A 10,852-nucleotide genomic window follows, 5' to 3' on the forward strand; every position below is an offset into this window, starting at 1 on the left:
ATGGATTTGCATCTCTTTGCTGAATTCCATATAATAACTTGTTGACAATTACTATAAGTTCCCAAATAAGTAGCAGTACGGAATAGTCCTGTGCTATAAAAACAAAATCTGGCAGGTTCCATTATACGAGCACCCACAGCATATGTCATATTCAATGTCTCTGTAGTTATGCTCCACAGCTGCTTCCATCCTGTTTCATTGAACGGGATGGCATGGAAAATAAGGCCACCACGACTGTCACCAGGAATTTGCATGCAGATCCAACAGTTCGTGACGTTAAGTGTAAGAGCAGTGCGCCTGGCATCCCGTACAAAAGCATTAAAAGCCCACAGTCCCTGATCCTCATATGCCTGGCTGAGGTGGTGTACGTTGAGCCATATAAGGACGAACACAACGAGCTGGAGTCCAAATGATCTCGCCATGGTCGTCTATTGCAGCATAGCCTCGACCCCAAGTAATGAGGGAGGCAGGCCCTTTCCAGGTGGGATCAGGCAAACGTCGATAGTATACCTGGGGGCGTGAAGAATCTGTGGGAGAAGCAGAAAAATGCCTGCTTGCGGCAGTTGAGCCAGGGGTGCCAGAAACATTCAAAAAGTTTAAGGTAAAAAGTACAAGATTAAGAGTGTTTTGTATCCCAGGCAAGCCGGGGGTATTTTCCCCTTTCTTTTTTGCATGCATGTCTTCTTTTGGATTGCCCAGGATAGAAAAGATACGAATACAATGATTAATAACATGTTTAGCAGACTCACCCCTTTGAGGGGTGGCCATAATAAAACCTGAATATGTGTCAATGGAAACATGCAAATATTTCCAAGGGGCAAATGGTAAATATTGTGTAACATCCATTTGCCAAAGTTGACAGCTCTGCATCCCTCTTGGGTTGACCCCTTGAGGAACAGAGTGTGCTTGGAGGCTGCAGGTGGGACATTGTTGTATGATAGCCGCAGCCTCTGTAGCTGTTAAAGAAAATTGTTTCATTAAAGCCTTCTTATTTTGATGAAAATATGAATGGCTGTCCCATGGGGTTATGGGAGATAAAACAAGGACAGAAACGTCCTGGTGAGTGGAGGCAGCCGAAGCGGCAGCATCCGCCTTGGCATTGCCTTCGGAGATAATACCAGGGAAAGGTTGGTGACTTCTAATATGAGCAGGAAAAAAAACAAGTAGAGCGGGAATGAAGAAGGGATTGGAGTGTGAGAAATAGACTGAGGAGAGAGTCATCCAATGAGGGTGACACATATGAATCAGATAAAGAGGTGAGAACTTTATATACATAAAGACTATCTAAAATAAGATTAAAAGGTTCAGAAGAAAAAGTTTGTAAGGCCAATATTGTAGCAGCAAGTTCAGCACGCTGAGCAGAAGTTTGAGGAGGAGTAATTTTTGTGTGCCATTGTTCATCCTCCTTCCATACACATGAACCATAAGTCTTGCTGCCATCAACATACAGGGTAACAGCGTTAGGAATGGGAGAGGAGGAAATGGGAGAATGCAGAGAAATTGAAACATTATTAAGGAGTTGGAAGCGAGGGTCAGAGGGAACATGACAGGAAACAGATCCTGCCCAGTCAGCAAGAGAAAGTTGCAATACATCTGAAGAGTATAATTGAAGCAAGTGCCTTGGGGTTGATTCCCCTTTTGGATTGCAGCTGCAAGAGTGTCCATTTGAAAAGCATTGGTTCCCACAATGAGACAGGTTTTAAGAAAATCTGCTAAGGTGGCCGTGGGACTGGAAACAATTGGTTTAAGAATGGACTGGCAGTCTGCATTTGCATATTCATAAGCCAATTTTATGAGGATTTCATTTGCTGCATCTCTGTTTGAAATTTGACGCTTAATGGCAACTTGCAGGCAATTCACAAAGTCTGCATAGGATTCAGTTGCAGTTTGGCGAATGGCAGAAAAAGATTGAATCGGGGTGCCAGACTCATCAACACGAGCCATGGCAGAAAGAACACAAGCATTAATGATAGGAAATGCAAAGGGAGTAAAAGTTAGAGCTTGAGCATTGAGGGTAGTAAAATTGCCTTCTCCAAAGAGTTGTTCTGCTGTGTATTGTGAACCTGGGTGATTAGCTCTCTTTTGTGCCTCTCTTTTATATTCAGATTCAAAGACTATGTATTGTGTTCCGTTAAGAAGCATGCGGAACAGATCTTTCCAATCTTGAGGCAACATTCTATATGCACTAGCAATTGAATGTATTAGTCCTCTAGTATAGGGACTGGTTATGCCATAATCTTTTGTAGCCTTTTTCAATTCTCTGATCATAGCCAGGGGAAGTGCCTCCCAACCCACTATTAACCCTTTAGCAGTCTGTTGGTAATTAACAGGGAACAACTCTGTCTCGGATAGTTCAGAAACGCTTAAATCACCATTGTTTAAAGCCTTTTGAAAAGCACCACGGATGATTCCAGGCTGGGAGAGAGGAGGCAACGTGGCAGGAACAGGAGAGGCTATTTGCTGTTTATCAGAATCCATAAAATTTGCAGGGACAGAAGGGTTAAAACCAGCTCCAGGGGGTAAGGGAGTGGCCAACATAACAGACGGATTTTTATAAGGTGGAGGATCTAATAAAGGCTGATGAGGCAATTCAGCATAGGTTTGAATCAAAGTATAGGCAATTTTCCAAAGGCATAAAATCTCTACAGGGGCTCTTGGAGACTGGTGGAGAACAGTACCAATTTTCCTCCATGTATCTACTTTTAAAGATCCAGACTCCGGATAGGATGAGCAGTTAGCCCATACGTAAGCAAGCAATTTAGCAGCCTCAGATTTAGAAAGGTGACGGGTTAATTTCTGTTCCTGATCAGTAAGATATTTTTTCCTGCCAAGTAGCCTCAGCTCTTCCACATGCTGCTTTTGAGCGTGAGACATTCCACCCCCCATACTTACGAAGAGGAGTCAGTTGCCAGCAACTTCGTCGGGTGCACCAAGCCTATTCCAGGCGATAAGTAAAGGGTTGGCAGGGACGTATCCTTCAGTGGATCACGTCGGGGTCACCAGATGTGGTGGTCTCCCATGGAGAATGAGACACGCAGACAGGTATCTCGGGATGAGAGCCCAGAGCTGACTCCAGCACCCTCTTTTATTGTTACTAAGGTTTTTACATCACACAGCATAATCAAAAGACGTATATAGGGGTGGTTACAATGTATCAAATAACAGACACTTTCCAGATGCAAGGCTACTGCAGGTGTTCTTATCAGAGTCTGTCCAAAAGGCTGATGAATGTATCCTGTGTCTGAAACAGTTATCTCAGGCCCTTGTGGGAGATGTCCATGGGCAGATGCAATTAATCCCACAAATTCAAATGCCAGAAGGCTTAAAAAATTTGCAGTACTGCACATACCTGAGGCAACTAAATATCTACAATATGGATTTTTTTTACTATGTCTGTAAATTATCTTTCCCCAAATTAGTGCATTTTGAAATTAAGTTAACTTATTAAGATTCCAGGTTTCAGGACCAGCAATCTTCACATTCTGCATAAAATCAGTTTTGCATAAGACTATACACATTTCTGCACTGAATTTATTTCATAGCTAAATTAATAATTTAAAAGGAATCATCTACATGTAGGCCCAACTCTTCTCTATTACACTGCACTGTGGAGTAGGTGTCGAGGAAAAATGAAGGTCTCTTATCCAGAATACTTCGTATTTTTCAACACTTTTCATTAGGCACAAATGAAAAATAAACCCTCACTGAAGAAAACTGCCTTGGAAAGATAATCTGCACAATGAGTTTTTATATTATTAAAGTTGGTGAGAGTAGCTTTATTTTATTATCTATTACATAGTTATTAAGCGACTTACTTAGTAAGTCATTAAGTGGAATGAAAACCAGAGTTTGTTTTATGAGCTCTTGGCAAAAGACTTTCCTTGGTGACTAATAAATGTTTTCTATCCTGCAGAATCTCTACATAAAGTTACCCAGAGATGAGTACAAGGCAATTAATTCTAATATTTGTTCATTTCTTCTGGAGTAATAAAAGCCCTTGAATGAACCATTTGCATATCTGTTGTTACCAAGTTACTAAATTATTTATTCTGTAAAGGTTTTATTTTTCATCTGTGACTAATGAACAGTATCAGTGTAAAGGTATAACATCATTTAGATATAAACGAGTATCTTTTTTTCCTGGGTAGCTGGTCCAGAATGCATTGTAGTAGAAGAAACTACCGGTATCTTTTTAATCATGAAGTAAACTCAGCATAGGAATCTATATAAGCTTTTGCAAATCCCTATTAAAAGGAAATTTGGGTTTTGATGACATTTCAAGACATTCCCATCGAACCAAGATATAAGCACAGTTTTCATAGCTATTTCATTTCCTTCTGCTCCTTTTAAGTTCTTCAGACAGCAGTGTACAGTTTAGCCAAGGCTATGCTTTGCTTATGTCATGATGACATTGTTTATACTAGCTGCTGATGGTTGCAGAGGATGGAGAAAAGACTTAAAGAGGATCCTTGCTTTGCTGTGTCACTGTGACTGAGGTTTAGGGAAAGCTAATGGACAATAAATTAAATATGAATTGTGTTTTTAAATTGCCATTTCAGTTCAAAGAATCACAACATAATTGTGGTGGGAAAAAAAGATATTATAAATAAAATGGAGGCTGCATCCCACCCACCCCCACCCCCCCGCAGCCCCTTTGCACTTCTTTCCCAGCACCATCTCTGGTGGAGCAAAGCTCCCAGTACAAACAGTGTCTGGGCAAATGAACCCGGGCCAAATGGCAAGCAGCGGAGGGCCCGGGGCCCATTGATCAGGGAGAATGGCCAAGGGAGGGCCAGCGGAGGAGGAAAACTGGAGGAAAGTCATCAAGGAAAGTGGGCACTGCCAATGGTGGGAGCCTAAAGGTTCCATTCTGTCCCCAGCTTTGCTGAAAAGGGCAGTTTTGCCTAACAGTAATAACACAATGTACACTGACAGAGACCTGCCTAGCTTCTTTAAAAACTGCCAACAAATCAAATATCTGGGATTTCCTGCCCTGTAGCCTACAACTTCTATCAAAATCTTTCCTTTCTCATTCTTTTTGGTTCATCTTGTAATTCCTTGAATAAATGGTTGGTTATTTTCCTTTAATAAATGGTTGGTTATTTCCCTTCAGTGCTGTGCTCTGTTCTTCTGAATTTCCCATGACAATAATTTCACATTTTACAGAGAAATTGCCTAGTTATTTCTCTTGTAGGTTTTTCATTCTGTCTCCTAAGTTTTCTAATAAAGTAGTTACCTGATGTGTCTGAACATGATATTTATTGCTTATTAAATAAGTTTATTGCATTATCAGCACTTGGTAAACCTTTTATCATTCCTATAATAGTGCCAAATCAATCTACTCCTTCCCTCAAAAATTCTGAAGGCAAACATAGTTTCTAGAACAGTGGTTCTCAACCTGTGGATCGCGACCCCATTTGGGGTTGAACGACCATTTCACGGAGGTCACCAAACAACTCAGTCCACCATTTTTTCCCCTTTTCCTTAGCTGTGCTACTCCCTTTTATTCTATTGCAGTGGTTCTCAACCTGTGGGTCGGGACCCCATTTAGGGTCAAACGACCATTTCACGGGGGTCGCCAAACAAGGCTGTCCGCCATTTTTTCCCTCTTTTCTTTGTCCACGCCCCTGGCACCTGGTGATGTATAAGTGGTTGGGGGTCACCACAACATGGGGAACTGTATTATGGGGTCGCGGCATTAGAAAGGTTGAGAACCACTGTTCTATTGGCTTTTGAAAGCCAATAGAATAGACTCTCTTGAATAGAGTCTAATTCTATTGGCTTTCAAAAGCCAATAGGAATTGTCCAGGCTGTCTCTGCCCTGCTGAGCCCGCCAAAAGTCCTATTCTGCAAACGGTGCTGCAAGTTGTCTGCAGCGAATGCGAGCTGTCTGGAAGTTTCCACCCCTCCCTGCTGAGCAACTACTAAAAATGTAAGTAAAAGAGGGCCAGGGGTGGGAGATGGGAGGCCGGCGGGTGCAGGGAGGGTTGCTGGCATGCGTGGGGTCCAGCGGGTGCCTTAACTCCCTTGGGCTGGGCCAGCTGGTGGTCCAGCCGGTGGTCGCCCTGCACCATTGCTGCCCCTTGCCAGCTACACCTTGGCTGGTGCAGGGCGTGGCACCACGCATGCGCGGTGCTCCCGGGCAGGGAAAGTCCTCAACTTACGACTGGTTGGGTAGTCCTCGACTTATGACCAGTTGGGGTCGTGGCATTAAAAAGATTGAGAACCACTGTTCTAGAATGTACTACACTGTAGGATAGGAAGGCTTGTATAGTCACTCCATCTCATGTATTTGCAGGATAAGCTTAAGATCTGGTAGGAAAATTAATTTTCTTTTCACTCTGAATAAACAAGAAAATTAATTCCAGCCCTGTTACCACTTAGGACAGAGCCCTCTCTTTATAATAAGGAATATTATTAGAGTTTGTAAACCTAATTATTAACATTACCTACTCTAACATAAACCAATCTGTTCTTTGAGAAAATGTAGTATGTAAGTTTATACTCCTTAGTTTCTTTCCTTCTAAGAACTCAGTGCAATTTGGAAGTATATTAACTGTACCATAAATGTTTCTGCAGATTGTTGTGGCTAGCACTTTTGGTACAACCTCTTTTTTTTCCCATTCAAGAGATGTCAACATAGACTGAAGTATGACTATATGATCTTTCCTCTTTATGAAATGTTCATTTGTTTTCTCTGTGATTTTTAATTTGAGCAACATTCAGATTAAAACATTAATAGTATTTTTAAAATCTAGGCACTAATGCAAACTTCCTGAACCAAGTATCGGGACTACATATTTCAGCCAATAAGAACTTGACACTTTTGTGGAAATCATTCCTGTAGATGAGCAGCTATTCATATACCATCTGAGGCATCTATGCTTCTGGAAGCTTAGGGAAGTCTCTTCTCCTAAATTAAAGCCACATACCCATATCCAGGTCTTTTGGAGGCACTACAGGAGTATTATGCTAGATAATAATGAGATTCCTGCCTACTTGCTTCTCTTTTATATGCATCAGGGGTCATGGCAAAAGGCTCTTCAAACTGGAAAGCTGAACTAATCACCATACAGTATAAGCTGATTATTGAATGAATTGCTATTATAGTTTAAATCAAAATGATTTTATCAAGTCATAGGCAGTTATAACTACTGGGAGTTATATCAGTTCACATTTTCTCCAAAGCAAGGCAACAATTCTATATACATTTCATTTGAAGTAATTTGTATTGAGGTCAATGAAATGTCATATAGGTAGGCAGAAGATGGACTGCCCAGTGAATCTAATCAGGTTTACAACACCTTTTTTTTTAAAAAAAAAAAATCAAAATGCATCCTTAATTTGGTCAGAACAAAGCGACCAGCCTGGCAATCAGCTTTCTGAGAGCAAATGTTGTTGCAGTTATCCACACGATGTGCATTCTAGTGGCCTGGCCATCAAGCAATGCTCTCTGTCCATATTTATTTGACTCTAAGAGATCTCTGCTCAGTCCAGAGAATTTATTAAATGCATGGTTTGATCATTACTGTAGTTTCTGAGGAGTTTAAAATAAATAATGAAAAGCCACATGAAATATGTATACTAATGAACTGGGCAGGAATTAAAGCCATCCTTCTTGCAGCTTCAACATAAATCTTTCAACCAAATGCCCTTAGAAACAATTCTGCACAACCAGATTGAAACAGTCCTATAGCCAGCCCTAAAGGTAAGTAAGCAGAGGGGGGGGGGGATGAAAAGAAAAAGCAGGCAGCAAATGACCTGCATTTACATATAAGTACAGAAAAATAGCAACAAAAAGCAAGTGCAGGAGCTGATGGCAGTCAACAAAGCTTTATGACAGATGATCACAAAGAAAGGGAGAGAATGAGAAAAACAGAGGCTTCATATTCCATTACTTTTACAGATTATCACCTAGTGTCACACTACAAGTTTAAATGGTAACACTCCTTTGCAAATCTACATGACTTTTTTTTTTAAGTGATGGCTTTATTTCAACTGATGATATGCAGTACATTATACAAACTGAAACTATGCTGCTCATAGAATAAATATAACTGTGTTGAACAGAAGGAAATAATGAGAATATTGCATTGTCTCTGTTCATGCTAATTGAAAAATATAGTATGTAGTGCTACCCTTAATCAGGATGTAAGTAAGTCTCAATTCTCTTTGATTTGCTGGAGACTCAGTGCAAACCTGTATTGTATATGCAGCACAAGTGATTCTATCTCATGACAGGAATGCAACAAGGCTATCTGGATCTTGGACAGTGTAATACTACTCACTAGGGACTGCACTCTGAATGATCCAGCAGACTAAGGAGAACCTTGTTTTTTAGGTAGCAACTATCTTGAACAAGATCCCATCTTTATAGCAATAGAAATAGTACTTAGACTTGTATACAGCTCCATAGTGCCTTACAGCTCTCTCTGAGCAGTTTACAGTGTCAGCATGTTGCCCACAAGAATCTGGGTCCTTATTTTACCGACTTTGGAAGGATGGAATGCTGAGTAAACTTTGATCCGGTCAGGTTTGAACTCCTGGCTGTGTTAGCCTGCAATACAGCATTCTAACCACTGTGCCACCAGGGCTCATAATAGCTGATTGCCATTCCTTTTTACATATTAAAATATTCTTTTTTTAAAAAAAGATCTGTATTAGCCTGATAGTTGGTCAGAGCCAACATAAAAAAGATGAAGAAAAATGTCACCTTTGCCCATTCCCTTTTGGTCCATAAGTTTCATTCTCAGTGTGTCTAAAGTTGGATGTGTAAATAAAGAAGAAAAGTGATGGCAGGGTAGAAGAAGCTTCTTTAACAGATGCTTTAATTGGCCATCACAGATGAATTTGCAGAGAATTAAACTCAAAGAAATATTATATTTGGGCTTATTTAATATGAAATGGGAATATTTAAATAGGAATAGTAAGCTAATATATCCAACATCTAAACCTTGGTTTCCAATTCTGGATTACTTGAATTGTCATTGACATGTTTAAGTATGTAATGCCAATGCAGCTATTGCCCTGAAAATTATTTTTCAAGTGCTGTATCTAACCAAGCCATTCTGATCTTCCACTGGTGCCAACCTTGCTAAGCAGTTACAGTACTCTAATTTTTAAATGTTACAAGTCAGGTTTGGTAAACTCATACACCTATATAAAGGAGAAAAGGAAAAGCTGTGGGAAGGTTATTTTAAGATATTTTAATTTTCCAATCATGTCATTGCACTTCTCTATAAATGAAAAATGACTAAGGAAATTAGGCAGGGCCTTCCAGATGTAATGTGTAAGAATTCTCCTGGATGTAGACCCCAAGAAAAAGCAACTTATCTGGAAAAATCTTAACAAACAGGTCCTTACTTCACCAGTTCCTTTTGAAAGTGTTTAGGAATATGATTATGGGCCAGATTTCAACAATATTTCCACTGGAATCTGAACACCAATTTATTTGAATCTCAAGTACTTGCTTGTGTGGAAAAAATGGGGTAACAAACAATTGATCAATTATTTAAATTATACCATTTAAGAAATGCCCCAGGTAGTAAAACATCTTCAGGAAATTACAGATACTGTAATCTTCTCAAGGTTTCTGAGAAAGAATAAGAATTGGTAGCACATTGTACTCACTATGTGATGATTCACCATGCTGTCAGTAGCTGTTTTTAAAGAATAGAAATGTAGAAACTCCTAGTGTGATGTTGCCATCATGTATTTATATTTGTAAAGCCCCAGTATAAGTCCTTGTGTGTCTGAGTACATATGCAAGCAGGAAAAAGTACTAATCATAGGGATAGGTGATTACTAGACCAGACAGGAATCCTAAAAAAAATAAGCTGGTACAAATCCGTAGATAAATCTTGATATATGTTTATTCAGTTATGCTAGTCATAACTGAATCCCATTTATGTAGTGAATATTGTGTGCTTAAATACGCTCTTTACCACTGCACAAAATCAACTTTAAAAGCATATTGATATTAAGACTGTTTCATTTGCAATTTTCTAAATATAGTAGTAGCTAAAAGAAATCTTTCCATTCCTACAAGGTAAGTAAAATTACTGTGCAATATTACAACAAATTAAAACATGATATCTATTTTTGAAATTACACATATTTTTGGAAGAGAGCAGATGAATGTGCATGAAGTTAGCAAGTTAGGAACCAGTACTTCTCAGGCTAAAGAGGATCATTAAGTCAGCACAGATTTGATAATTCCCAAGACTTACAAGAAATGGCCAAATATTTTTAATTTAGGATGATGAGAAGAAAAAGCGTAAAGAATGTAGTCATTATCTTAGGCTCTGAATTATATCTATTTGTTATTATTAGAATACTTTACATACATTTTATTCTGAGGACCATTTACCCATTTTTCTGAGAGTAATTTTTCTTATTTTGATTATACATAGGAATTCCACTGTTTTAATGATCTCTTATACTAATCTACCGTACTAAACTGATATGTTGATTAAATGTAAAGTGAGATTTTATATTTCCTCCTGGATTCCTCCAAAGAATAATAAGATACGATATGATAAAAACAGTAGTTTTTGACTTGTGATCACAATTTGGGCCAGAATTTCTCTTGCTAAGCAAGGTGATTAAGTGAGATGTGTTTGATTTTATGACTTTTTTTGCCATAGTTGTTAAGTGAACCACTGTAGTTGTTAACTTCACATGTTGGAAGCCAGCTGAGAAAGTTGCAAATGGTAATCACGTGACCTGGGACACTGAAACCATCGTAAATATATGACAGTTGCCTAATGTCCAAATTTTGATCCCATGATTGTGGGGATGCTGCAATGGTTGTAAGTGCAAAGATTGGTCATAAAATACTTTTTTTCAATGC

This window comes from Crotalus tigris, unplaced genomic scaffold, assembly GCF_016545835.1.
Source record: "Crotalus tigris isolate CLP2741 ecotype Arizona unplaced genomic scaffold, ASM1654583v1 scf7180000017872.366306, whole genome shotgun sequence".
NCBI classification, from domain to species: domain Eukaryota; kingdom Metazoa; phylum Chordata; class Lepidosauria; order Squamata; family Viperidae; genus Crotalus; species Crotalus tigris.